The sequence below is a fragment of the Podarcis tiliguerta genome, assembly GCF_965153285.1.
Source record: "Podarcis tiliguerta genome assembly, chromosome: 12".
NCBI lineage: Eukaryota > Metazoa > Chordata > Lepidosauria > Squamata > Lacertidae > Podarcis > Podarcis tiliguerta.
The window spans coordinates 56,894,387-56,921,722 of NC_139545.1; the positions used below are offsets into that span (position 1 = coordinate 56,894,387).

General features: G+C 43.4%; 1 protein-coding gene across 2 annotated transcripts in view; it reads left to right on the top strand.

Moving 5' to 3' along the window:
* LOC310660911 (zinc finger protein 653-like) overlaps nt 1–27,336 on the top strand; it is a 103,491-nt gene that overhangs the window by 9,403 nt on the left and 66,752 nt on the right. The window lies entirely within an intron of this gene.

The following is a 27,336-nucleotide window of genomic DNA, read 5'->3' on the forward strand; positions in this document are numbered from 1 at the left end:
TGGCACTATTACTTCCCTTGATCTAGATGCTATACTCCTATTGATGCGGCCCAGAATTGCATTGGCTTTTTTAGCTGCCGCGTCACACTGTTGGCTCATGTCAAGTTTGTGGTCAACCAAGACTCCTAGATCCTTTTCACATGTACTGCTCTCAAACCAGGTGTCACCCATCTTGTATTTGTGCCTCTCATTTTTTTTTGCCCAAGTGCAATACTTTACATTTCTCCCTGTTAAAATTCATCTTGTTTGTTTTGGCCCAGTTCTCTAATCTGTCAAGGTCGTTTTGAAGTGTGATCCTGTCCTCACATTGGTTTGCAATTACATGGAGCAGAACCCTTAATCTTCTGAACAACTAGAGGCACCCCAAAATACAGGGACACAGCACACACCTGGGTTGAAGAGAGACGTTATTGATTATTTTGAGTTGATTAATTTAACTGGAATAACCTCCCACATAAACATGTTTGGTTTCAAGGGAGTAGGGCTGGGTGCTAGGAATTAAAAACTCCAGCAGTTATTGGTTATGGTGTCCTGAGGCTCCTGTACTTTTACAGCTTATTGGAATAGCATGGAAATAAAGTTTAGTTGAAGTTTTCAATGGCTGCAGATTTTAAAAGCCAGGACTTTACTGTTTCCCAGTGTGACCACTTCACAGCTGTCCATGGAGGCGCAGGTCAATTCTGTGTCCAGGGTGGCTGTCTCCCAGCTCCATCTGGTACGCAGGATGAGATCCTACCTCTCCGCAGACTGTCTCGCCAGAGTGGTGCATGCTCTGGTTATCTCCTGCTTAGATTACTGCCATGCGCTCTTTGTGGGGCCACCTTTGAAGGTGACCCAGAAGCTACAACTAATCCAGAAAGCGGCAGCTAGACTGGTGACTGTGAGTGGCCGCTGGGACCACATAACACCGGTTCTGAGAGATCTTTCAAGACACCGGTCTTGAAAGACCTACATTGGCTCCCAGTACATTTCTGAGCAAAATTCAAAGGGTTGGTGCTGATCTTTCAAGCCCTAAACGGCCTCAAAGGTCCAGTATACCTGATGCAGCATCTCCACCCCCATCGTTCTGCCCGGACATGGAGGTCCAGCTCCGAGGGCCTTCTGCCGGTTCCCTCCCTGAGAGAAATGAGGTTACAGGGAAACAGGCACAGGGCCTTCTCAGTGGTGGCACCTGCCCTGTGGAACGCCCTCCCATCAGATGTCAAGGAAATAAACAACTACCTGACTTTTAGAAGACATCTGAAGGCAGCCCTATTTAGGGAAGGCTTTGAAAAATTATTGTATTTTTATATTTTGCTGGAAGCCGCCCAGAGTGGCTGGGGAAACCTAATCAGATGGGTGGGGTATAAATAAATTATTATTTCCTCCCCACTTCCTCCCCCTGATTTTATTGGTGTTAGCCGCCCTGAGCCCGGCTCTGGCCAGGGAGGGAAGGGTATAAAAATTACTACTATTATTATTATTATTATTATTATTATTATTATTATTATTAACAGTTGACTAGCAGTTTCATTTAAGCAACAGGAATAAGCACAACTGAGTTTATGGAGGTCATAATTGTTAACTAAATGATTAAAAAACACCACCAGTGGTGTTCTTAAACCGACTCTCCTGACTGTTCCCTGCTTGAATTCTAGCAAGCGGCATCCCTGCCAAAATCGTGGCCGCCGTTGATGTGAACACAGTGGCCAATGAGGTTTACATTCACAACTTCCCCGCCACCCCACTGTGGCCTAAGACAATCGAGGTGAGTAGTCTGGAGGATGCAAAAATATTTCCCTTGCCAATTTGGAGTTCTGACCTCAGTCCAGGTTGAACTGACAGGTCAGGGTGAGTAAGAAAGCAAACTGGGTGTTTCTACCAAAGCCACAAGTTGCTGGTAACCTGGAGGCTGGATTACTGTAAAGCCGTCTTATGTGGGGCTGCCCTTGAACCCAGATCAGACATTGAGGTACATTACGTTGCAGATAGGCTGTCATCAGGGCCGAATTTAGGTTTGATGCGGCCCTAAGCTCCTGAAGGTAATGGGGCCCTTGATATGTCCAGCTGTCCTTTGTCAACAACAAATTGTTGCCGTTTTTTGTGTTGAATATATGCTAATTTATGGACCCAATAGGTATCTCAAGCTATTTGCACATGCAGAATGTAGGCACCCTCTATATAGAAAGGAGCAAACCCGTGATATTTTAGGGAGCAGGCTAGCAGGCGGGGCCCCTGACTTCCATCATAGGACCCTACACAACACAAACAGTAAAATAATAATAATAAAATTTTATTTATATCCCGCCCTCTGAGCCAGGCTCAAAGCAAACAAAACACTGTTGCTGTATTTTAATTTATTTTTTTATCTTATATTTTGGAAATGTACATCTAGTTCCCCCCACCCTTTAATTTTTTTGGGGGCCCCCAAGAGAGTGGGGCCCTGAGCTATAGCTTGTTCAGCTTATATATAAATCCAGCACTGGACAGCCTCCTGTGAACACAAATCACTCGCCCTTAAATAACTGTGCTCACTGCCGGTTCACTCCCTGTATGGGACAGCTCAGCTGCATATTCCTGCATTTCAGCGGGTTGGACTGGATGATCTCCAGGGTTCCTTCCAGGTCTACAATTCTATTGACTCTATGACTGCCTAGCACCTTTGTTTGAGCATCGACAACTCTCTTAAAAATGCAGTGTTTGCTTCCTGTGGGCATTTAAATTTTAACAATGTTTTGAAAGGTTTCTAATCTATTTTAATTTTATTTTTGTAAGCTTCCACTGTTAATCTCGTTGGAATAACTTTGGAGCTCTTAAAGGGAATCATAGAATCATAGAATCCTAGAGTTGGAAGAGACCACAAGGGCCATCGAGTCCAACCTCCTGCCAAGCAGGAAACACCGTCAGAGCACTCCTGACATATGGTTGTCAAGCCTCTGCTTAAAGACCTCCAAAGAAGGAGACTCCACCACACTCCTTGGCAGCAAATTCCACTGTCAAACAGCTCTTACTGTCAGGAAGTTCTTCCTAATGTTGAGGTGGAATCTTCTTTCTTGTAGTTTGGATCCATTGCTCCGTGTCCGCTTCTCTGGAGCAGCAGAAAACAACCTTTCTCCCTCCTCTAGGTGACATCCTTTTATATATTTGAACATGGCTATCATATCACCCCTTAACCTCCTCTTCTCCAGGCTAAACATGCCCAGCTCACTTAGCCGTTCCTCATAAGGCATCGTTTCCAGGCCTTGGACCATTTTGGTTGCCCTCCTCTGGACACGTTCCAGTTTGTCAGTGTCCTTGAACTGTGGTGCCCAGAACTGGACACAGTACTCCAGGTGAGGTCTGACCAGAGCAGAATACAGTGGCACTATTACTTCCCTTGATCTAGATTAGCTAATAAAATTCTGGGCTATGCACAGTCCTCCTGGCTCTTTGACGTGACTTAACCGCAACTGCAAACAACATCGTCTGTGTATTGGAGAATGGCTATCCTTATGACAAAACACATGGATTTATCAGCGTTTCTTTTATAAGCTAAAGCGGCAACATGCAAAATGGAATGTGAACACATCCTATTTTAACACAGAAGGAAAGAATGAAAGCCCTTTGTGGCTTAGGGCCCTCATATTTATGGGACTGCCTCTCCTGGTCTGCCCCACAGAAGACCTTAAGGTCCATGAATAATCATAGTTTAGAGGTCCCGGGCCCTAGGGAAGTCAGATTATCCTCCACCAGGGCCAGGGCCTTCTCAGTGTTGGCTCCGACCTGGTGGAATGCTCTGTCCCATGAGACCAGGGCCCTGCAGGATTTAACTTCCTTCCGCAGGGCCTGTAAGACAGAGCTATTCCGCCTGGCTTTCCATTTGAACTTAGCCTGATCTTTTATTCCCCTTCCTTCCCTCCCCCTCCCCTTTTATGAAGATCACCCGCTCTGAGACCCCACAGCTAATTCTCCCCTGGTCTCCTCGCTGGCCCAAATAGGACTAACTTAGCCAGCTAGCCCTGGTGATCATCTAATGTTTATTGGATGGATTTCCCCCCTAAATTGATTTTTGAATTCTGAATTTATTGTTATTCACGTTTTATACTGTATTTTATGCTGTTTTTTGTTGCATCAATTAAGTTTTAAATTTATTGTTAGCTGCCCTGAGCCCGGTTTTCTGAACTGGGAATGGCAGGGTATAAATAAAAAATTAAGAAAAAAATTAAGAATTATATAAAATTTGATTGTTAATGGGCTAAAGTGGAAAATTTAAAGTTAAACTGTGTGAAGATAAATTATAGAACAAAAATTGAGAAAGAGGGAAAGGATTTTTGAACCAGCTAATTTGAACTAGAATACAAAAAAGGGAGGCGTGAGGAAGTTGAGGAAACAAGCATATGAAAGATAAAGAAATGAAATTTGGATGTGTTTTTAAATGTTTTAGTCTTTTTCTTGTTGTTTTTGCTGTATTGTTTTTTCTTTCTAGTTTTGATGTATTATTTCTTAAAATTTTTATTGTTTTTTCCTTTCTTTTTTACCCTTTTTCTTCTTCGTAACTACATTTAATAAATATTATTTTTAAAAAAAAAATAAAATAAAAAATTATTATTATTATTATCTTATTCATAATGTAAAATGCCTAATTGATTTATTTATTTAGGGAATATCCCTGAAGGACTTTGACAGGTTGTCTTTCGATATGATCTTAATGAGCCCTCCTTGTCAACCCTTTACGAGGTGCGTGTTTCAAATTCCATGTTTCTGTTTAAAAAGAGAGGAAAACAAGCGCTGATGTAGATCTTACAATATTAAATGCTTCCAGTAGGGATATCGGATAGCTTGACTTCTTTTTCATTTAAGGTTTTTTTTTTAAATGAAGTACGATAATACAAAAATTAATGACATTTAATAAAGTAAAAAAAACCCCCAAAACTGTTAGATGAGAGGGAATGAAAGCAGAAATGTGAACAGCTGAGTTACTGGCCGTCAGATTTGTGTTTGTCACCTGTTAGACTGGGGATAGGGAGATGTCCTGTACATTGTACCAGGCAAATGATAAAACCTAGATATATATATGGTGGCATACATATTTAATAAATAAATATTAATAAATTTAATTAATAAATATTAAGTTTTACTTAGTGGGACGCGGGTGGTGCTGTGGGTAAAACCTCAGCGCCTAGGACTTGCCGATCGCATGGTCAGCGGTTCGAATCCCCGCGGCGGGGTGCACTCCCGTTGTTCTGTCCCAGCGCCTGCCAACCTAGCAGTTTGAAAGCACCCCCGGGTGCAAGTAGATAAATAGGGACCGCTTACCAGCGGGAAGGTAAACGGCGTTCCGTTTGCTGCGCTGGCTCGCCAGATGCAGCTTGTCACGCTCGCCACGTGACCCGGAAGTGTCTGCGGACAGCGCTGGCTCCCGGCATATAGAGTGAGATGGGCGCACAACCCTAGAGTCTGGCAAGACTGGCCCGTACGGGCAGGGGTACCTTTACCTTTTAAGTTTTACTTGCCGTCAACCCACTGACAGTGATCTCTCTAAGTTAGGCATGTCTGTTAATTCCAATGGGTCTACCCTGAGTAGGGCTTCCCTACCAAACTGTTATTTGTGTGAAATGAAAGATGGAATAAATTCTCCAGTCAGAACTCAAAGCTGCATGCAAGAAAGTTAAGTCACATTTGCCAATAGCTTTGATTCTGCTCTCTTCCTTGTCCGCAGAATTGGCCGACAGGGCGATGTTTCAGACCCCAGAACCCGGAGCTTTCTCTATATTCTGGATATTCTTCCCAGGTAATCAACTCAAAAGTGATTTTCCTTAAGGCGATTTCCCTTCTCTAGATTTTCTGAAATACACACAGAAATACTGCTCCGTAAGCAAACCGTTTTGTGCAACCTCTCCAACCCTGAGAAGAGTCTAGTTTGGGTGGGTAATGTTACCTGGAAGTCTGCAAACACAGTTTTAATCTTCCTTGGCTAAGCATCTCTGAGTGACGCTGCAAGCTCTCAAATACACAGGATCAATATTCAGATTCCACTACTCTTGTGTTACTAAAATAATGATCACATTCTTTCTTTGCCTGGGGCCCCTGATCTTAGAAATGCTGAATTTTTTTAATATTATTATTATTATTATTATTATTATTATTATTATTATTATTTGGTCATCTTTTGAGAGAAATGCGCTGCCGCACTGTTCAGATGTCAAATACAGAAGGCATTTAATGGAAGTTTTGATCCAAACCTTCTCGCTTTATTAGCTATCCTTTATAAACAAATTCTTTTGCAGACTAGCCAAGCTACCCAAATATTTACTTTTGGAAAACGTCAAAGGCTTTGAAACATCCTCTGCCAGGTATGGTGAAATATACTCAGTTGCAAAGTGATTTCATGCTCTTTGTTCAGCTCGTAAACAGTGAATGAATTTCCCCCCAAACCTTAGGCTTTTATACACATTATTTACACAACGGGTCCCGTCTGATTGGCTGATTCTGCTTCCCTGCTGGAGCCTGATTGGGCTGCTCTCGCAGGCCAATCAGGTTGTTGCATTCTAGGATCCTATCTACCTATTGTTCTTTTTTAATAATAATTTTTATTAAGTTTTCCATTTAACAATCCAATCATATCACATTAATAATTCCAAATTATACCAATACATATTAAGTAGTCCGAATATTTTGCCAAATTTTAAATTTTGTTGGGGGTTCCCGTGTTTCGAGCTCAGTAAGGGTCCAATCATCTCATATTTCTGCTGCTTTTGATGTTCACAAATCCCATCTTCCAGCCTTCTTGTTGTTATCATTTTTCTTCCTAATAACCTCTGAGTTGTTTTCGCAGGTGAGTTAAACCAAACATTGTTATTTTTCTGTGTGAACTTTGTAAGGCTCTCCTTAAATCACCACACGCTGATCCAACAGTCCTGCTCGAACGACAGGCACCATTTTAGTCTGTTCCGATGTAATAAAGTCTAAGCGTCTGCTCATTAATTTTCCCAGACCAGTTGCACCATAAATCAGTCTTTCCAGGGAAGGTTTTGCCAACTCAAACACACAATCCAAACATAATAACAAAGCAATGGCTCACCTCTCCCTCTATCAATCTCGCAACTTAGTCTGTCTCATAATGGCGGATCCCGATTAAGGACTGCGTCACCAAAGAGCCTTTCATTTTCTTTCCGCATCTTCCAAAAAGCAAAGCCTTTAATTAATATTTTTATTTCCACACAGTTTATTCCACACAGTAATTTTCTATTCTCACTTGCTGTCAGTCGTGTGACGGTTCTTCTAGGGGAGGGGTTGTTAGGCAGTATCATCAATAAAAAAAGAAGAAGCTTGCCCCCCCTTTCCGTTCCGTTTCAACATACCGACATAGCTGTGAATCTTGAAGGTAATCTTCTGTTCAGTCCATTCCCGTCACTCTTGACTTCTCAGTGGCTGGCTTAATTAGCAGCTAAAATACCCTTTTCTTGGCTCGAAACATGTGCATTTACTTTTAAACTCCAATTGTTAATATTAAGTAATGCAACTAGTGTCGCTCTTAGAAGCAGCGTCAGGGAGATCCAAAGCTCACTCGAGGGCTTTCCGTCCAGTGCCCCCACCCCCTCCTTCTTTCGAACTCGGGGGTGATATATGGGCAACCGCGGACGAGGCTGCATCTTCCCACCCCCTGGGAAGAATCCGGGAGGCTGATGTACTCCCATAATCAGCCCCTAAATTACCTCGTGTGAGCCGGAGAGATGGTATTGTCGGCCATCTTCCAAGGCGCCCCTAGCGGCCCCCTATCTACCTATTGTTCTAGGATCCAAGCTCACTACATAACATTTGGTGGAATTTCTTATTTTCTTCTTTGCTGGAGGGGTGGGAGAGAATCACAGAAATGACGCAAAAGGTCTATTCAGGCTGGCAAATGCTGTTTTTTTGGGGGGGGGGGAGATTTGACATCGAAAATATAATATCTACATTGGAAGGAGGCTTTTGGTGATCATATAAGTCCGGGTGACTCAGCGCCACAGTTTGCTAGCAGAAAATATACATAGCACAACACCTGAGGCATTTAACTTGTCATAGTCCAATTCATAGTTTTTTAATATGTATATATGTATTGTATTGCCAGAGATGAACTCATACGAACACTAGAGAAGTGTGGATTTACATATCAAGAATTTCTCTTGTCTCCAACTTGCGTGAGTAATGTCATAACCAAAAACTAATCAAACTCTGAAAGTTCCTGTGTAGATCTACGCTTTTTGTGTGTGAAAAATATGATTGGGTAGACTCCAGTCTTTCTGGAGTCAGAAATGATTATTGATCCTGTTTTTATATAAAATAACCAGCTATATTCGCTTCTTTATAAAATTGTGCTTGCTGTCTCTGTTTCCCTGTTGGAGAATCTATCAGGTGTTATGCTAAGGAAAGCCAGTTTGAAGTTGAATTTCTCCCGTTGTCTATTTGTCAGTAAAGGTAAAGGGACCCCTGACCATTAGGTCCAGTCACAGACGCTTCTGGTGTTGCGGCGCTCATCTCGCTTTACTGGCCGAGGGAGCCGGCGTACAGCTTCCGGGTCATGTGGTCAGCAGGACTAAGCCGCTTCTGGTGAAACCAGAGCAGCGCACGGAAACACCATTTACCCATAGCTGTCCCTGTTTTAAAGGGAAATTTACTTATTCCAAATAGGATTCCTCGCAAGAAAAGGGTAAAATTGACAGCTATGCATTTACCTTCCCGCCGGAGTGGTACCTACTTATCTACTTGCACTTTGAGGTGCTTTTGAACTGCTAGGATGGCAGGAGCAGGGACTGAGCAATGGGAGCTCACCCCGTCGCGGGGATTCAAACCGCCAACCTTCTGATCGGCAAGCCCTAGGCTCTGTGGTTTAACCCACAGCGCCACCCATGTCCGAGGGGGGTATATAGGTAAAGGTAAAGGGACCCCTGACCATTAGGTCCAGTCGTGTCTGACTCTGGGGTTGCGGCGCTCATTTCGCTTTACTGGCCGAGGGAGCCGGCGTACAGCTTCTGGGTCATGTGGCCAGCATGACTGAGCCGCTTCTGGTGAACCGGAGCAGCACACGGAAACACCGTTCACCTTCCCACCAGAGCGGTACCTATTTATCTACTTCCACTTTGACGTGCTTTCGAACTGCTAGGTGGGCAGGAGCAGGGAACGAGCAACGGGAGCTCAACCCAGTGTGGGGATTCGAATCGCCAAACTTCTGATCAGCAAGCCCTAGGCTCAGTGGTTTAACCCACAGTGCCACCCACGCGTCTATTTGTTAGGGACTCATTAATTACCTCTTACCAGCTCGTTTGGAATGTGTTAAGGCAGGGGTCAGCAACCTTCTTCAGCCGTGGGCCAGTCCACCATCCCTCAGACCATGTGGTGATCTGGACTATATTTTGAAGAAAAAAAATGAACGAATTCCTATGCCCCACAAATAACCCAGAAATGCATTTTAAATAAAAGGACACATTCTACTCATGTAAAAACACACTGATTCCCTGACTGTCCGCGGGCCAGATTGAGAAGGCAATTGGGCCAGATCCATACCCCAGGCCTTAGGTTGCCTGCCCTTGCATTAAGGAGTCATTTTATTGCTCAAGGCCTGTAGATAGCAAAGAGGCGCCTAATAGTGAAAGATTTATAATCCAAGGTAACAAGGAGAATTAGGAGATGCTGAGTTAAGAAAGTAAAGTAAAGGTAAAGGGACCCCTGACCATTAGGTCCAGTCGTGACCGACTCTGGGGTTGCAGCGCTCATCTCACTTTATTGGCCAAGGGAGCTGGCGTACAGCTTCCGGGTCACGTGGCCAGCATGACTGAGCCGCTTCTGGTGAACCAGAGCAGCACACGGAAACACCGTTCACCTTCCCACCAGAGCGGTACCTATTTATCTACTTGCACTTTGACGTGCTTTCGAACTGCTAGGTGGGCAGGAGCAGGGACCGAGCAACGGGAGCTCACCCTGTTGTGGGGATTCGAACCGCCGACCTTCTGATCAGCAAGCCCTAGGCTCAGTGGTTTAACCCACAGCCCACCCACGTCTATTTGTTAGGGACTCATTCATTACCTCTTACCAGCTCTTGTCTGGAATGCGTTAAGGCAGGGGTCAGCAACCATTTTTAGCTGTGGGCTGGTCTACCATCCCTCAGACCTTGTGGGGGGCTGGACTATATTTTGAAGAAAAAAATGAATGAATTCCTATGCCCCACAAATAACCCAGAGATGCATTTGAAATAAAAGGACACATTCTACTCGTGTAAAAACACGCTGATTCCTGGACCGTCCGTGGGCCGGATTTAGAAGGCGATTGGGCCAGATCCGGCCCATAGGCCTTAGGTTGCCTACCCCTGCGTTAAGGAGTCATTTTATTGCTCAAGGCCTGTAGATAGCCTGGGACAATTTAAGGACTGATTAGCAGACCCCAACATTATTACCTGGATCAAGGCTACTCCAATTAGTTTGATGATGATATTATTAGTACCCCATCCATCTGACTGGGTAAACCCAGCCACTCTGGTGGCTTCCAGCATATGAAAAAATATAATAGAACATTACACATCAAAAAGCTTCCCTTTACAGGGCTGCCTTCCCTCTGCCTGGTTCCCTGTAGCTTCACTTCTCGCAGTGAGGGAACCGCCAGAAGACCCCCCCCCCTCAGTGTTTAGGACAGTGTTATTGTTTTGTTATAATAAAACCTGGCATTTTGATAACTTGGCTGTTCTGCATGCTGTGGGCCTCGGTTGCTTATTGCAGTCTTTTCCCTTGCAGCTTGGCATCCCAAACTCAAGACTAAGGTACTTCCTGATCGCAAGGCTTCAGTCAGAGCCGTTTCCTTTTCAAGACCCTGGTAAGGTGAGGCTGTTTTCTCTGTTCTACGCAATACCGCAGCTCAGCTCAGCGCAGTAGCCAGGTAGACAGGGAGGCATAAACCTGCTGCAATCTCCTCTCAGGGAGCTAGTGTGGGAATGTTCAGGGAAGCAGAGAGAGGATATATTGTTTAATTGAAGGAATGGGTTTCCCAAATCTAAAATCCGACTGTGCAGTCAGTCTAAAAATGGGCCCTTCTCCGTTACCTAAAATCCATTAACTTGAGCACTTGAGCCAATGTATAACAAGAACCCCTCTCCTTTATCAGTACGTGACGCTTAATGGATGGCCTTGTCAGTTCCGAAGTAGAGACGGGACGGCACAGCTGGGGCTTATCTTATCTTGTAGGTTGTAAATAACCTGACACACTGATGCACAGACTCTGCAAGACAGGTCTGTGAGCCCTCATGGCTGGAGACAGAGATGGTGTCAAGGGAAACTCCTATAGCTGGGTGAACTTCTTACCCCAAGATAAGAGTACCGGAACAGGAACATCTGTTTATGGTCATGAATGTCAACTTACGTACAGGAACATCTGTGGATGTCAACTTACGTGTATGAACGTACGAGGCTGGATTCCTGGGGAAGGGGGGAGAGAATGCCTGGAGGGGATATATACTGTGTGAAATCTTTCTTTCTTTGGGCTTGCTGTGAACTGACCACGTGAACCAGAGCAGCGCACGGAAACGCCGTTTCCCTTCCCACCGGAGCGGTACCTATTTATCTACTTGCACTTTGATGTGCTTTCGAACTGCTAGGTTGGCAGGAGCAGGGACGGAGCAACGGGAGCTCACCCCGTCGCGGGGATTTGAACCGCCGACCTTCTGATCGGCAAGCCCTAGGCTCTGTGGTTTAACCCACAGCACCACCCTCGTCCCTCCAGAAGAGATAAAACTTCCTTAATTTGCTTGCACGTTTTTGTTTCATGTTCAGATACTGACAGATTTCCCAAGCCAGGAGCCAGCGAGTTCAGAGACGCCCAGAGTTCCTGCAGCCTCGGCAGAGCACAGCTCCCCAAATGCTGCAAAAGACCCAGACTCTGGTTATGACAACGATGGCAAACAACGCCCACAGGACTTCCTTTTCAAGCTTGAAACAGGTTTCAAACCCTTTTTTGTAAATTCACTATTAGAAACTTTACCTTTGAGTCCTCAATCCCTTATTACTGCGCTTTGCTTTACCTAGGTCAAACTAGGATTATAATACTTCAGAATTTTGGGGAGTTCTACCCCCTATTTTTGAATTTTGGTCATTTAAAGTTTATGATTTTTCTATTTCGATTTCTGGGAATGGAGTTGAGAGACGACCTAACCTGGGGAGAAAACAGCAGAGACCTGATGAAGAGAGCACAGCAGAAGTTATATTTTCTGAGAATCCTCCGGAAAAACAATCTCTCAAAGGACCTGTTGATGGCATTTTACCATTGTACTGTGGAGAGCGTATTAACTTATGGTCTGTGTGTGTGGTTTGGGAGTTGCACGGTCAGGGAAAAAACAATGCTGTCCAGGGTTGTAAAGACTGCGGAGAGAATAATTGGGTGCACTCTTCCCACCTTGGATCAAATCTATGCTTCCAGGTGCCATAATAAAGCTGCAGAGATAGCGCAGGACAGTGCACACCCCGGAAATAATCTCTTTCAGCTTCTGCCTTCTGGAAGAAGGTACAGGGTTATAAAGACCAGGACTAGCCGCCTCAGAAATAGTTTCTATCCAAATGCAATGCTGGTTCTAAACACAGCATAAGGGGTCTCTATAGTATAGTGTATTTTAAAATGTGGTTTCAGAGTTTTTTAGGGGTTTTTGAATGTTTTAGGTAGTTTTGTAGTAGTTTTATGTGGTTTTTCAATTTCATTGTTCTGCATGGGACAATGACAATAAAGATATCGTATATCTTATTTCATTCTGAGGAACGTGAAATGTGGTTTGTAGCTGCCATCCCTTTAAGGCTTTGCCCAATTTTAGTTTTTTTCATTTTTTCCCTTCAGCTTTTTGATTTTTTTATTATTTAGTTTATTTCCACAAGGTAATATTTCTAGTCGATTACTTCTCGGTTCAGGGAGTTTTCACGGTATTTCATTTGTTTTGTGCAACTGAAACAGCGGAACAGCTGGAAAGGAAACAGCAAGCCGACAGGGACAGCTCTGTGCAAATGCTAAAAGCGTACCTCCAAGATGGCGACGCAGAAGAAATGAGTCAATTCTTCCTGCCCGCAAAGTCCTTACTGCGTTACGCTTTCCTTCTAGACATCGTCACCCCCTCTTGCAGAAGATCCACGTGCTTCACAAAAGGGTAAGTGTCTCTTGAAATTATGAGTTGGTGCCGTTTCCCAAACTTGGGTCTCCAGCTGTTTTTGGACTACAACTCCCATCGTCCCCAGCTAGCAGGACCAGCGGTCAGGGATGATGGGAACTGTAGTCCCAAAACAGCTGGAGACCCAAGTTTGGGAAACACTGAGTTGGGGAATATTATAAGAATATTAAAGGTTTTGATCTTTAAAGCCCTATGCAGCCTAGGACCCACATACTTATGGGACCGCCTCTCCTGTAATGCCCCGCGGAGGACCTTAAGGTCCACAAATGACAACACTTTGGAGGTCCCAGGTCTCAAGGAGGTTAGATTGGTCTCAACTAGAGCCAGGGCCTTTTCAGTACTGGCCCCGACTTGGTGGAACGCTGTGTCACAAGAGACCAGGGCCCTGCGGGACTTGACATCTTTCCGCAGGGCCTGCAAGGCAGAGCTGTTCCGCCTGGCCATTGGTTTGGACTCAGTCTGATCCTTATGTTTCCCTCCCCTTATGGTCTTGATTTATCCGCTATTTTAAAATGAGGCTGCATTTTAAATTGCATTTTAATCTGTATTTTAAATCCCTCCCCCAATGATGTTTTTACTGTGATTTTATTGGTGTTAGCCGCCCTGAGCCCGGGGTATAAATAAAAATTTATTATTATTATTATTTATTATAATTATGTCAGAATACAGTATTTTCTTTGTAGCTTTCTTTTTTAAAAGCTAGCCAATAAACCACTCTTCTGGAACACACCCTTCATAACTGCGTTCTTCCGCTGTCTCCTCGGTTGCTGTGCAGCACACCCCCTCTGGTGTCACATTTTAATCACGTTAAGAGTGGAATGTCATCAGAACCATTCCTAACTTTAAAAAAAAAAAGGTTTTTGTTTATATTTTTCAAGTTTATACATTTCATTCGTTTGACAATCAATTTCACATTTCAGAGTTTGACTTCCTTCCCCGTCTTTCTTCAGTTCCTTGCATTTTTTCTTCTGCATATCCAGAGTCATTTAATTTGCTCGTTTAATTATCTGCTTTATATATATATACTGTTATATGATGATGATGTTGATGATGATGAGCAGACTAGGCTGTGAGAACACCCAGGCCAAACAAGGGCTCACAAAGGATAATGTTGAATGGCTTTCAAATAAACTGAGCTACCCCGAGAGCAAAACAATGCTATTGGGTTGTTGTTTTGGGGCAAAATAATTTGTTAATGCGCTTTGTATGGCTTATTCAAGACGGACGATGCATTATGCAGCATAATGTACCTACTCCTCATCAAACTGCCACTGATTCTCAGCTTGTTAGGTATCATGAATGTCAACGAAATTATGACTTTTTCTATTCGAATATCAAGAGGGCTTCCAGACAGCAGCTTCCAACAGGCGGTTGGAGGATGGATGGCAGCTAACAGATTGAGGTTGAATCCTGACAAGACAGAAGTACTGTTTTGGGGGGACAGGGGGCGGGCAGGTGTGGAGGACTCCCTGGTCCTGAATGGGGTCATTGTGCCCCTGAAGGACCAGGTGCGCAGCCTGGGAGTCATTTTGGACTCACAGCTGTTTATAGAGGCGCAGGTTAATTCTGTGTCCAGGGCGGCTGTCTACCAGCTCCATCTGGTACGTAGGATGAGACCCTCCCTGCCCACAGACTGTCTCGCCAGAGTGGTGCATGCTCTGGTTATCTTCCGCTTGGACCACTGCAATGCGCTCTATGTGGGGCTGCCTTTGAAGGTGACCCAGAAACTGCAATTAATCTAGAATGTGGCAGCTAGACTGGTGACTGGGAGCGGCTGCCGGGACCACATAACACCGGTTCTGAGAGATCTGCATTGGCTCCCAGTACGTTTCCAAGGACAATTCAAAGTGTTGGTGCTGAACTTTAAAGCCCTAAATGGCCTCGGTCCAGTAGACCTGAAGGAGCGTCTCCACCCCCATCGTTCAGCCCAGACACTGAGGTCCAGCTCCGAGGGCCTTCTGGCGGTTCCCTCACTGCGAGAAGTGAGGTTACAGGGAACCAGACAGAGGGCCTTCTGGGTGGTGGCACCCACTCTGTGGAACGCCCTCCCATCAGATGTCAAAGAGATAAACAACTACCTGACATTCAGAAGACATCTGAAGGCATCCCTGTTCAGGGAAGTTTTTAATGTGTGACGTCTTAGTGTATTTTTGGTCTCTGTGGAAGTCGCCCAGAGTGGGTGGGGAAGCCCAGCCAGATGGGCGGGGTACAAATAAAGTATTATTATTATTATTATTATTATTCCTCATTGAGGTTGGTAGCTCTATCAAACTGCTTTTTGAGACTTTGTAGAATGGAAGTCTGAAAGGCTCTGGAGTGTAAGTAGGGAAAACTGGAAATAAAATCCTATTTGGTTTGCAGTGTATGATCTTCTATTTTTAAAGTTCAGGCTGGCTAATTTTCCACACACAGAGAGATTGGCTACATTCGATAATAGTGTTTCATGCAGATTCTTTCGCAAGTTCTGCCTTCTTAACCTCTGCACTCCATCAATTCTGGAAATCTCACCAGAATCTTAATACCTTGCTCAATTGATTTTTTTTTTTTTTTAAGGTACGGTCACTATATAGAAGGAACCGGCTCCGTGTTGCAGACAGCAGAGGAGATTCAGGTACAGTGATTTTCTTTATATGTCCCTTAATTAATTTTGAGGTGTGTTTTCAAAGCTTTCCTCCAGATGTATAATCAGCGAAACAGTTTGCAGAAATCAACCCGGAAACCCATTTTTAATCAAATAAAAATATGGGTATGTACAATCAAAAAGAGAAAGCTTTTCAATGTATGGAGTGCGGAAAGCTTCAGTGAAAATGGAAAACTTAGTCAACATCAACGAACTCACACCGGGGAGAAACCCTTTAAATGTGTGGATTGTGGAAAGAGCTTCAGCAAGAGTGGAGTGCTTAGAAATCATCAGCTGACTCTTACAGGGGGAGAAACCATATAAATGTTTGCAGTGTGGAAAGCGCTTAGTTCGTGGTGGGAAACACATTGTGCATCAACAAAGTCACACTGGGGAGAAACCATTTAAATGTATGGATTGTGGGAAGGGTCTCAGTGAGAGAGGAGCTCTTAGAAAACACCAACGAACTCACACGGGGAGAAACCATTTAAATGTTATCATGCTTGAACATCAAAACAGCAGAAATATGAGATGATTGGACCCTTGCTGAACTCGAAGCATGGGTACCCCCAACAAAAATTTTAAAAATTCGGCAAAATATTTGGATTTTATGATATGTATTGGTATAATTCGCATTAACTAATGTGATATGATTGGATTGTTAAATGGAAAACTTAATAAAAATTATTTTTAAAAAATGTTATCATGCTTATGATAGTATTTTATTCTCTTGTTAATTATGCTGTTTTAAATGTGTATTTTATATTTGACTTCACTTAGGAATGTTTAGAATTATTATTTTTTGCTAACTTTGTGTTATATATGTATTCTGCAGTTTACCTCCTTTGTAATGCCTTATTTTGAAATCTTTTAAGGCAATATTTTAGTTCCCTGTTAATTATGTTGCTTTGACTGTATACTTTGTATTTGTCTTTTTTCAGAAATGTTTGATTCTGGATTGTTTTACTGATGTTTTCGTATGTTGCAAACTGCTTTGAGATTTTTCTTAGAATATAAAGCAGTATAGAAATGAAATGAATAATAAATAATAATAATAATAATAATAATAATAATAATAATAGCTTGCCCCTTACATTCCTGGACCCTTGTATATCTGAAGGAGCGTCTCCACCCCCATCGTTCTACCTGGACACTGAGGTCCAGCTCCGAGGGCCTTCTGGTGGTTCCCTCACTGCGAGAGGCCAAGTTACAGGGAACCAGGCAGAGGGCCTTCTCGGTGGTGGCACCCACCCTGTGGAATGCCCTCCCATCAGATGTCAAAGCGATAAACAACTACCTGACATTCAGAAGACAACTTAAGGCAGCCCTGTTCAGGGAAGTTTTTAATAAGTGACATTTTAGTGTAGTTTTCATCTTTGTTGGAAGCCGCCCAGAGTGGCTGGGGAAACCCAGCCAGATGGGCGGGGTACAAATAATAAATTATTATTATTACTTGTGGGTGCCTGAAGGAAAACCTGCTTCTTGGGCCACCTCTTCCTTCCCATTTTGTAACTCAAAATCCGATGGGCCTGTGGCAATTAAAGTTTCAACTCAGCTCTCCTAAAGGCTCCTTCAGGGAGTGTTGTGGCAAATGTGGTATGCAATCAATTGCTAAAGAAGAAACGCATAGGAATTCTGTAAAGCGATTGGTTCACTTGTTAACTTGTGTGTTTTCCCACAGCTGGAATCGGTGTTCAAATCCTTCGATGGCTTGTCCGAAGACGAGAAGCTTACGAAGCTGTCGACGCTTAAACTGCGATACTTTACGCCAAGAGAAATAGCAAACCTACAGGGATTTCCTCCTGAATTTGGTACGTGCCCAGTTAAACTACTACTGCAAATGCTAATTGTTGAATAGTGGAAAAGATGGACGAAGGACAAAGCTCTGTTGGATTCACAGCTCTGACCATTAGGTCCAGTCATGGCCGACTCTGGGGTTGCAGCGCTCATCTCGTTTTATTGGCCAAGGGAGCCGGCGTACAGCTTCCGGGTCATGTGGCCAGCATGACTAAGCTGCTTCTGGCGAACCAGAGCAACGCATGGAAATGCTGTTTACCTTCTCGACGGTATTTATCTCCTTGCACTTCGATGTGCTTTCGAAATGCTAGGTGAGCTGGGACCGAGGAACGGGAGCTCAGCCCATCACAGGGATTCAAACCGCCGACCTTCTGATCGGCAAGTCCTAGGCTCTGTGGTTTAACCCACAGCGCCACCTGTGTCCATGCCAGATTTCCACCTTTCATTAATCAGGTCCTGTAGAGATTATGTGCACCAGATATTAAGACACCAGGAATTCCAAAACGTAGAGACGGTCACAGCAGTATAAGTAAAATAACTGAATGCAGTGCATTTTATAGATGTTGAATCAGGAGAAAGTTTGACTGATGTACCGCCAAATACAAATGGATAGAACTTCACTGCTAGAAATATGAAGTCATCGCACTTGGAATTGAGAAAATTCCTACGATGGAGGGAACTTGCATTTGTGCTCAAGACATCGATTCCATAAATCATATTTTGTTGCATTGTTCAAAATATGAGCAGGCCAGGGCTGAACTGATACTACCCTTGCTGGTACCTTTCCCGGGAAAATCAGAGGCTCACTATGTCAGGTTCCTACCGGAAGACCGGACAAAAGCTAGAACGTTAGCAGTGGCAAAGTCTTTATCGGTGGTTGCAAGAACAAACGAGCCCTATATTCTAAACAAAATGCTTGATTAACCTGGAGGTAGGCTGTATGAATTGTGTATTGATTTGTATTGATTTGTTGGGTCTATGGACCGTAGAATCATAGAGTTGGAAGAGACCACAAGGGCCATCGAGTCCAACCCCCCGCCAAGCAGGAAACACCATCAGAGCTCCTGACATATGGTTGTCAAGCCTCTGCTTAAAGACCTCCAAAGAAGGAGACTCCACCACACTCCTTGGCAGCAAATCCCACTGTCGAACAACTCTTAATGTCAGGAAGTTCTTCCTAATGTTTAGGTGGAATCTTCTTTCTTGTCGTTTGGATCCATTGCTCCGTGTCCGCTTCTCTGGAGCAGCAGAAAACAACCTTTCTCCCTCCTCTATGTGACATCCTTTTATTTACTTGAACATGGCTATCATATCACCCCTTCACCTCCTCTTCTCCAGGCTAAACATGCCCAGCTCCCTTAGCCGTTCCTCATAAGGCATCGTTTCCAGGCCTTTGACCATTTTGGTTGCCCTCCTCTGGACACGTTCCAGTTTGTCAGTGTCCTTCTTGAACTGTGGTGCCCAGAACTGGACACAGTACTCCAGGTGAGGTCTGACCAGAGCAGAATACAGTGGCACTATTACTTCCCTTGATCTAGATGCTATACTCCTATTGATGCAGCCCAGAATTGCATTGGCTTTTTTAGCTGCCGTGTCACACTGTTGGCTCATGTCAAGTTTGTGGTCAACCAAGACTCCTAGATCCTTTTCACATGTACTGCTCTCAAGCCAGGTGTCACCCATCTTGTATTTGTGCCTCTCAATTTTTTTGCCCAAGTGCAATACTTTACATTTCTTTGTTGTTGTTTTTGCTTGTCACAGGTTTTCCGGACCAAATAACCACAAAGCAGCGTTACCGCCTGCTGGGAAACAGCCTCAATGTACACGTGGTTTCTAAATTAATCTCGATTCTGGTCGGGTAACGTCGGAACGCATGGGGATCAAGGCGAACTGACCAGCAGACATCCTGCTACGTCAAAAGATGGATTGCTTCTTTGGAAAAATGGAAAAATGCTCCCCATGGGTAGTTGCTAATGTTTAACAACATGATAACCTCAGGGCTTTGCAATCTCCAAATGAATATTTAGCCCTTAGTTTGCATGACCTCTGAAATCGGATCTTCGACCAGGACGCCAATCAAGACAGAACATCCATTATTGCTGCCTGCTATTCTATCTGGTATGGGACACGGGTGGCGCTGTGGGTTAAACCACAGAGCCTAGGACTTGCCGATCAGAAGGTCGGTGGTTTGAATCCCCGCGACGGGGTGAGCTCCCGTCTACCTAGCAGTTCGAAAGCACATCAAAGTGCAAGTAGAAGGTAAACGGCGTTTCCGTGTGCTGCTCTGGTTCGCCAGAAGCGGCTTCATCATGCTGACCACATGACCCGGAAGCTGTCTGCGGACAAACGCTGGCTCCCTCGGCCTATAGAGTGAGATGAGCGCACAACCCCAGAGTCGGTCACGACTGGACCTAATGGTCAGGGGTACCTTTACCTTTACCTTTATTCTATCTGGTACCCGCAAATTAAGGTCAACCATTCAAGGCCCCATTACCTAGAGACCCTGACTTTGAATCATGATTCCAACAGATGCCCCTCCGCATCCTTAGAGTAAGGTTACCAGATTTTTTTTCCAATTTTTTTACCTCTTTATTTTTTCCTTTCTCTTCCTGTGATGAGGCTGCATTCTAATGTTTTAATGTTGTATTTTAATCTTGTTTTTAAGTTGCATTCATTCAACTTGTTTTTATTATTGGTTGTTAGCCGCCCTGAGCCTGGCCTTGGCTAGGGAGGGCAGGGTATAAATAAAATTTATTATTATTTTTATTATTATTAATGAATCCGGGGGCACTTTTCAACTTCAGTAGGAATGATAGGATTTTGTCAGGGGACTGATTTGTAAATCCGGGGACTGTCTCCAGGAAACAGGGACGTCTGGTGTCTGGAATTCCTCCTATGGAACAAAAAATGCATTTGTGGAGGCAAGCAGGTCAAGGATATCATGAATTACCGGCTGAATTGCCCGTGTTATGGTAATTATGGGGGGGGCCACATCTTTAAAGTTGTTAAATGTTACAAATATTATGCATAAATTTATCCTTTCGACTTGACAGCTCAGCTCAGCTTTAAAAATAATATGAAATCAACTCCTTTGCCAGTTTCCTCCATTGCAACACCATTTTGCCCTTGAAAAATAGGGACTCCAAGAAGTGCCCAGAGGTGACAATTGCTGAGCTGATTGTTGGCCAAGGAAAGCCTAATCCCATCACCGGACTTGCCAAGGGGTCCAGACATGCAAAGGAAGTTCTATTGTACTTTGGGTGGTGGGACTTCAGAGGTGTTTGCCTGTGCTAATCTTATACCTGAGTCTTGCCCTGCCATGTCTGCTTATGCTAATCTTGTACCAAGGACTTGTCTGGACCTGTTTGCCAAGGTTAAACTAGTGTAACCCCTAAAGGGCACCACAGTCATGGAAGGAAGCGTATATCACACTTATACCGAAAACAGAGACTGAAAAGACGCAGCTTAAGAACTACCGCCCCATATCATTGCTTAATGTGGATTATAAAATCTTTGCAGATATTTTGGCTAAAAGACTAAAAAAAAGTGCTAGTGGAAGAGATTCATAAAGACCAAGCAGGCTTTCTCCCGGGTAGACATTTGTCTGATAATATGAGAAACATAATTAATATTTTAGAAAATCTACAAAAGAATATTAACACCAAGGCAGTTTTGATCTTTGTGGACACGGAGAAAGCTTTTGACAATATTTCTTGGAGTTTTATGAAGAAGAACCTACAGGGGATGGGGGTAGGTCAAGGTTTTGGAAATGGTATAAGTGCAATTTATTCTGAACAAAAGGCTAAATTAATTGTTAATAATGTGGTGACGGAGGAATTTAAGATAGAAAAAGGGACACAACAAGGTTGCCCAATCTCCCCATTGCTTTTTATATCGGTCCTGTTGAATATGATTAGAAGGGACCAATTGGTTAAAGGTATACAAGTCGGAGCTAAACAGTACAAATTGAGAGCATTTGCAGATGACTTAGTATTGACACTACAGGAGCCAGAATCTAGTACTAAAAGAGTTTTGGAACTGATTCAAGAATTTGGTCAGGTTGCAGGATTTAAACTGAGTAAGTTAAAAACAAAGGTTTTAGAAAAAAAATTAACAGCGATTGTGAGAGAGAGGTTTCAGAACGAGATAGGCTTAACAGTGGTTAAGAAAGTGAAATACCTGGGGATTAATATGACAGCTAAAAATGGGAATTTATTTAAAGACAATTATGAAAAATGCTGGACGGAAGTGAAAAAAGATTTAGAAATTTGGTCAAATTTGAAGCTTTCACTGCTAGGCCGCATTGCTGCGATAAAAATGAATGTATTGCCTAGAATGTTGTTTTTGTTCCAAACATTGCAAATTTTGGATAAAATGGATTGTTTCAAGAAGTGGCAGAGAGACATTTCTATATTTGTCTGGCAGGGCAAGAAGCCTAGAATAAAATTTAAAATACTAACGGACGCAAAGGAAAGAGGTGGATTTGCCCTGCCAGACCTTAAACTTTATTATGAATCAGCAGCTTTTTGCTGGCTGAAAGAATGGCTGCTTCTTGAAAATACAGACATTTTGGATTTAGAAGGATTTAATAATGTATTTGGATGGCATGCATATTTGTGGTATGATAAGGTCAAAGTACATAAAGCATTTAAAAATCATATTGTCAGGAAAGCATTGTTTAATGTCTGGATATGATACAAGGACCTACTTGAAAATAAAGCCCCAAGGTGGCTGTCACCGATGGAAGCGAAGGCTCTGAAAAAGCTCAATATGGAGGCCAAATGGCCGAAATATTGGGAAATTCTAGAACAAGAGGGAGATAAATTGAAATTGCAGAGTTTTGAAAAACTAAAAAATAAAGTGTGAGATTGGCTTCATTATTATCAGATAATGGAGGCATATAATTTGGATAAGAAAATCGGCTTCCAGGTGGAAAAATCAAAATTGGAAACAGAACTGTTAGATCCCAAAACCAATATTTTGTCAAAAATGTATAACTTGCTGTTGAAATCGAATACTCAGGATGAAATGGTAAAATCTGCTATGATTAAATGGGCACAAGATGTTGGACATAACATTATGATGGCTGACTGGGAACAGTTATGGACCACAGGTATGAAGTTCACGGCATGTAATGCCTTAAGAGAGAATATTATGAAAATGATATACAGGTGGTACATGACACCAGTCAAGCTTGCAAAAATCTATCACTTGCCCGATAACAAATGTTGGAAATGTAAAGAAACTGAAGGCACATTCTTTCACCTTTGGTGGACGTGCCCAAGGATTAAGGCTTTCTGGGAGATGATTTATAATGAAATGAAAAAGGTATTTAAATATACCTTTCTGAAGAAACCAGAGGCCTTTCTCCTGGGCATGGTTGGCCAATTGGTGCTAAAGAAGGATAGAACTTTCTTTATGTATGCTACAACAGCAGCAAGAATACTTATTGCAAAGTATTGGAAGACACAAGATTTACCCACGCTGGAAGAATGGCAGATGAAGGTGATGGACTATATGGAATTGGCGGAAATGACCGGCAGAATCCGAGACCAGGGAGAAGAGTCGGTGGAAGAAGATTGGAAGAAATTTAAAGACTATTTACAGAAATACTGCAAAATTAATGAATGTTAGAATGATGTTGGATTGAAGTTAAGTGGTTTTTAGCAGCAATGTTATAAAGGAATATGTAAAAATGGATTGTTAACAGGTGATAATCTAAAGCTATAATATATTAAGATAAAAGATTAAGATAAAATCAAAGAGGGAAAGGATTTGCTGAATTAACTAATTGAACTGGAATACAAGAAGGGGAGGTGTGAGGAGGTCAGGGAAACAAGCAAATGAAAGATAAGATATGGAAAGACTGATCTGTTTTTAACTGTTTTTACTTTGTATTTTCTTTTTCTTCTTATTCTTTTTTTATTTTTGTAATATGTTGAAATTTCAATAAATATCTTTTTTTAAAAAAAAATAAACTAGTGTAACCCCTGTCTACCCCTCCCCTTTTGTGACATGTCAGTGATGTAGCAATGATGCTGTACGAACTGTATTCTGGGATATGGTGGGAAAGTTTTAAAAGTCCTTGCCACCCCATCCTCGGGGTTCAAAATTCCTCTTTGAACCTGTTGTGCAATAAACTTTGGTCTACAGCTATTTGCTCTGGCTGGTGGCTGGACTCCTTCCTTTATTCCGCAGGGACCCGCGGGCTCTGCCCGATGAGCTGGGTGACTGAGCAGCCTCGCACCTAGATTTTTCCGTAACACCCGTTTTATACCACACCCAAGGAATTTTTTTTATCATCTATTAACTGTTTCTCAGGCCAATCCCGCCCCGGAAGTGACACACTCTTGCTGATAAAGATCTGAAAGTTACACACCTAGTAGACAAGTTTACACTGGCAGCTAAGAAGCTCTGTTCCTGCTTTTTGGTTTGTTTGTTTGTTTCTTTTAAGCCAGGTAGCACCCATGGGTCTCAAACCGCTGGAAGCGATTAGGGGATCTACGTGTCGTAAGAGAATCAGGGTCAGAGAGGGGAATAAAGGAAAATGATCCTAAATGATATCATCCTACCCCAAATCCCACAACAATAATAAACTGTGCCTTAAAGAACGCATTGTTGGGAATATGCCATCTTACTGTGTCTTTTCACGTATCATTGAATGTAATATAATGTGTGTCTTTTTAATGCATCATCTTAACGTAACGTGCCTGTTGCCATTCCTGTGTACCTTTCTCCATGAAGCTATCCTTTTAAAATGTTTTCGTGGATGTATCTTTAATGGAACACCGTACTATGCTGTACTTTTCTGAATATATCCAAAATGTAGTTTTGTAAAGAATGTAACAATGTAAATATTTCAAAATGTAGTTTTTACTCAATATTGTATCCAAAAGGCTGCCAAAACTCAATCCACCACACTGCCTCCTACTGGGTCTGCAAACCATACCATGAATACACATAGATATGAGCTCAAAATAAAGCAGTCCTATTTTCCAAAAAGTATGCAAACATCAGGCTATCACACCCAAATTGATAGCAACGCAGAATAGGATTTCACATTAACATTTAAGTCATTTTCTGAACATCTTCTAGAACATCCAGTCTCACATCTGCATGCTGATTATCAGCAGTTGCGGAGGTTTTCCTGTAGATAAAGGAAAAGCCATTTTAAGCAGATCCAAAATTAAATAACAGGAAGATGACACATATCACCTGAGCCCTTCAGCAAATTGACACCTCCAGAAAGTCTTTCAACATCCTGCTCACCTTATGTTAATCCACTCTTCACACCACTCATGTCGCTCCCCCCCCCCACCTCCATGCTATTGATCTGAATGAAAATCAAAAGGTATAAGAATCAAGGCAGTCCTTTTGTTCAGGGTCTCTGACTCCTTGTCATTGCGTGAGCGGGGACCCTGTTGCAACAGTTTTTTGTGTTGTTGTTTTTTGTGTTCTTTCAATAAAGATCAGGCTTTGCTTTTTCCAAATCCTGGTGTGGTCTCTGTCTTTTCCCGACCGGTACAGAGCCTTCATTTGCGCTCCTTCCAAGGCCCTGGTCCTCCTTCTGAGGCAGGGGCCCCTTGGGAAGGCAATTAAATATTTATTTCATACGCCATGCTTTGGTCAATGGAACCGCTGGGCTGAACTGGCTCGTCTGTACCTGCTTTGTTAATGTATTCTAATTTTAAAACAATGCTGTAAAAAATAGACTAAATCAGACTAAACGACAACAGACTACAGGGTTTGATTGGTCCTCAAGTTGTGGGACTTGGCGGCAAGGCCCCTAGGGCCTCGGATGGTGGTTTTAGGCCTTGGCAAGGTATCCTTTAGTCTATCATCAAGTCAGGGGGATGCATTCATGCTCCCTCCCCATGCGGAGGCGCTTTCAGGGCCCGTTAAAGGGCAAAAGCGGAGTCCCTGGCCCCAGAACAGCAACATGTAGGTCAAACTCCCGGGACGAGGTCGGTGGAAGGGCAGGCTGTGTAAGTTTGTGCTTTGCAGTCCCCTCTCGCTGGACCTCATCTGCCTGCATATCCTCAGCCAGGTGGGCTGAGAGGGTTGCCTGCCAAGGCCTGTGCCAAGTTTCCCACGTCTGAAGCTCAAAGTCATGGCCAATTCGAACCCCATACTCTGGTCTCTTGTCTCATCATTTGGGGTAAAGGGGTGGCCACCACAGACAGGGTTTAGCGTGTGTGCCCGCAATTTCTGCCCTCCCTTCCCCACAGGTGGGCTGGGTTTGCAGCACCGAGCTGGGCTCACCTGGGCAGGTGCCACCCACCTGCTTGAGCTGGCCTTTGACCCATCCTCTGCCAGGGAGAACAATGGACAGCCTGCCAAGGGTGTGGTTAAGACCAAAGAAAAGAGGCTGGCCCTGTTGTCCAAAGCCTCTTTTGGTTTTCTTCCTTCCAGGATCACCCACCCACCCTCCGTCTAATTAATAATTTCTTGCCACTATAATTTCATCCTAGGTCAGCGATCTTCAGGTTAATGATTCTTTTCCTTACAGGCTAATATTTTGCCTTCCAGGTCAGCGGACGCTGCTGCGGTCGTAAGATGGTTGCTGTATTCAGAACCGGGAAGGAATTTTCCCTGCATTGGCAGGTTTCGCCTTCCCCGTAGCAATTTCGACACAACTTTGGCGGTTCTAGGCCTTGGCAAGGTAGCCTTTAGTCTAACATCAAATTGGGGGGGATGCATTCATGCTCCCTCCCCATGCGGCAGCATTTGCAGGGCCCGTTAAAGGGCAAAAACCGGGCATCCCTGGCCCTAGAGCGGCGGCATGTAGGTCAAACTCCCGGGACGAGGGTGGGTCTTGAGCTACAGGGGAGGCAATTTCAAAAGTATAAGAGCTTGCACACCATTGTTGGGGGTTCCTTTCCTCCCTGCCTGCGTGGGGGCCCCTGTTGCAACAGTTTTAATAAATACCAGGCTTCCTAGCTGCTTTGCTTCTCAGTATTCTCTGGTTGGCCTGTTATTTTCTCCTACCGATAGAGAATGTACATAAGGACTTTATATGGGCTCTTGGATACCCCATAAGGGAAAAAGGAACAGTATTTATTTATCACAGTAAGAAACAAGTATATAATGTTAGGAGTCATTCTGCAAAGAAACAGAAAAGATGATTGTAACTTTAAGAACTGTTTCTGTGTGTGGTTTTCTAGGCTGGTGAGTACAAAAAGGGGAGAAGCTGCAGTTTGAATTTGCCTGCAGAGAGAGAATGTCTTGTATAGCTGTAATAAAAACTTTGTTTGAGTGTTTTACAACGGTCTCGTGGTCCTGTCTTCTGCCACCGAAAGAAAAACTCCCTCTAACATATAAGCCCCAAAGCGGCCCTCGTAAGGTTAGCACATTAAGGTGTAAGCGAAGGCATTATAAACAAAGATAAATTGCTGCGTGTGATTGGCAAGGTTCAGGAAGAGCAGGATCATTCCTGCAACGTATGCAGATGTCAATTACGATGGGAGAGCCATGGTTAGGGAAGTTTTTAATGTTTTATGGTGTTTTTAATATTCTGTTGGGAGCCGCCCAGAGTGGCTGAGGAAACCCAGCAATATGGGCGGGGTATAAATAATTAGGTGGTTCAGCTTCCAACTCTTGGGGCATGTGCAGAGTGCCCGTTCAAACACCAGTGAAGTGAGCCAATGAAAAAAGAAAAACAGACTGTTTGGGTAGGCTCAGTCCCTTTACTGACAGGACAATGCAGCTCCACAGCTTATAGGTTACGTACAGTTGTCATATATAGTATTTCCATCTGCATACAGCCTCTTGTGTGATAGGAATTTTGAGG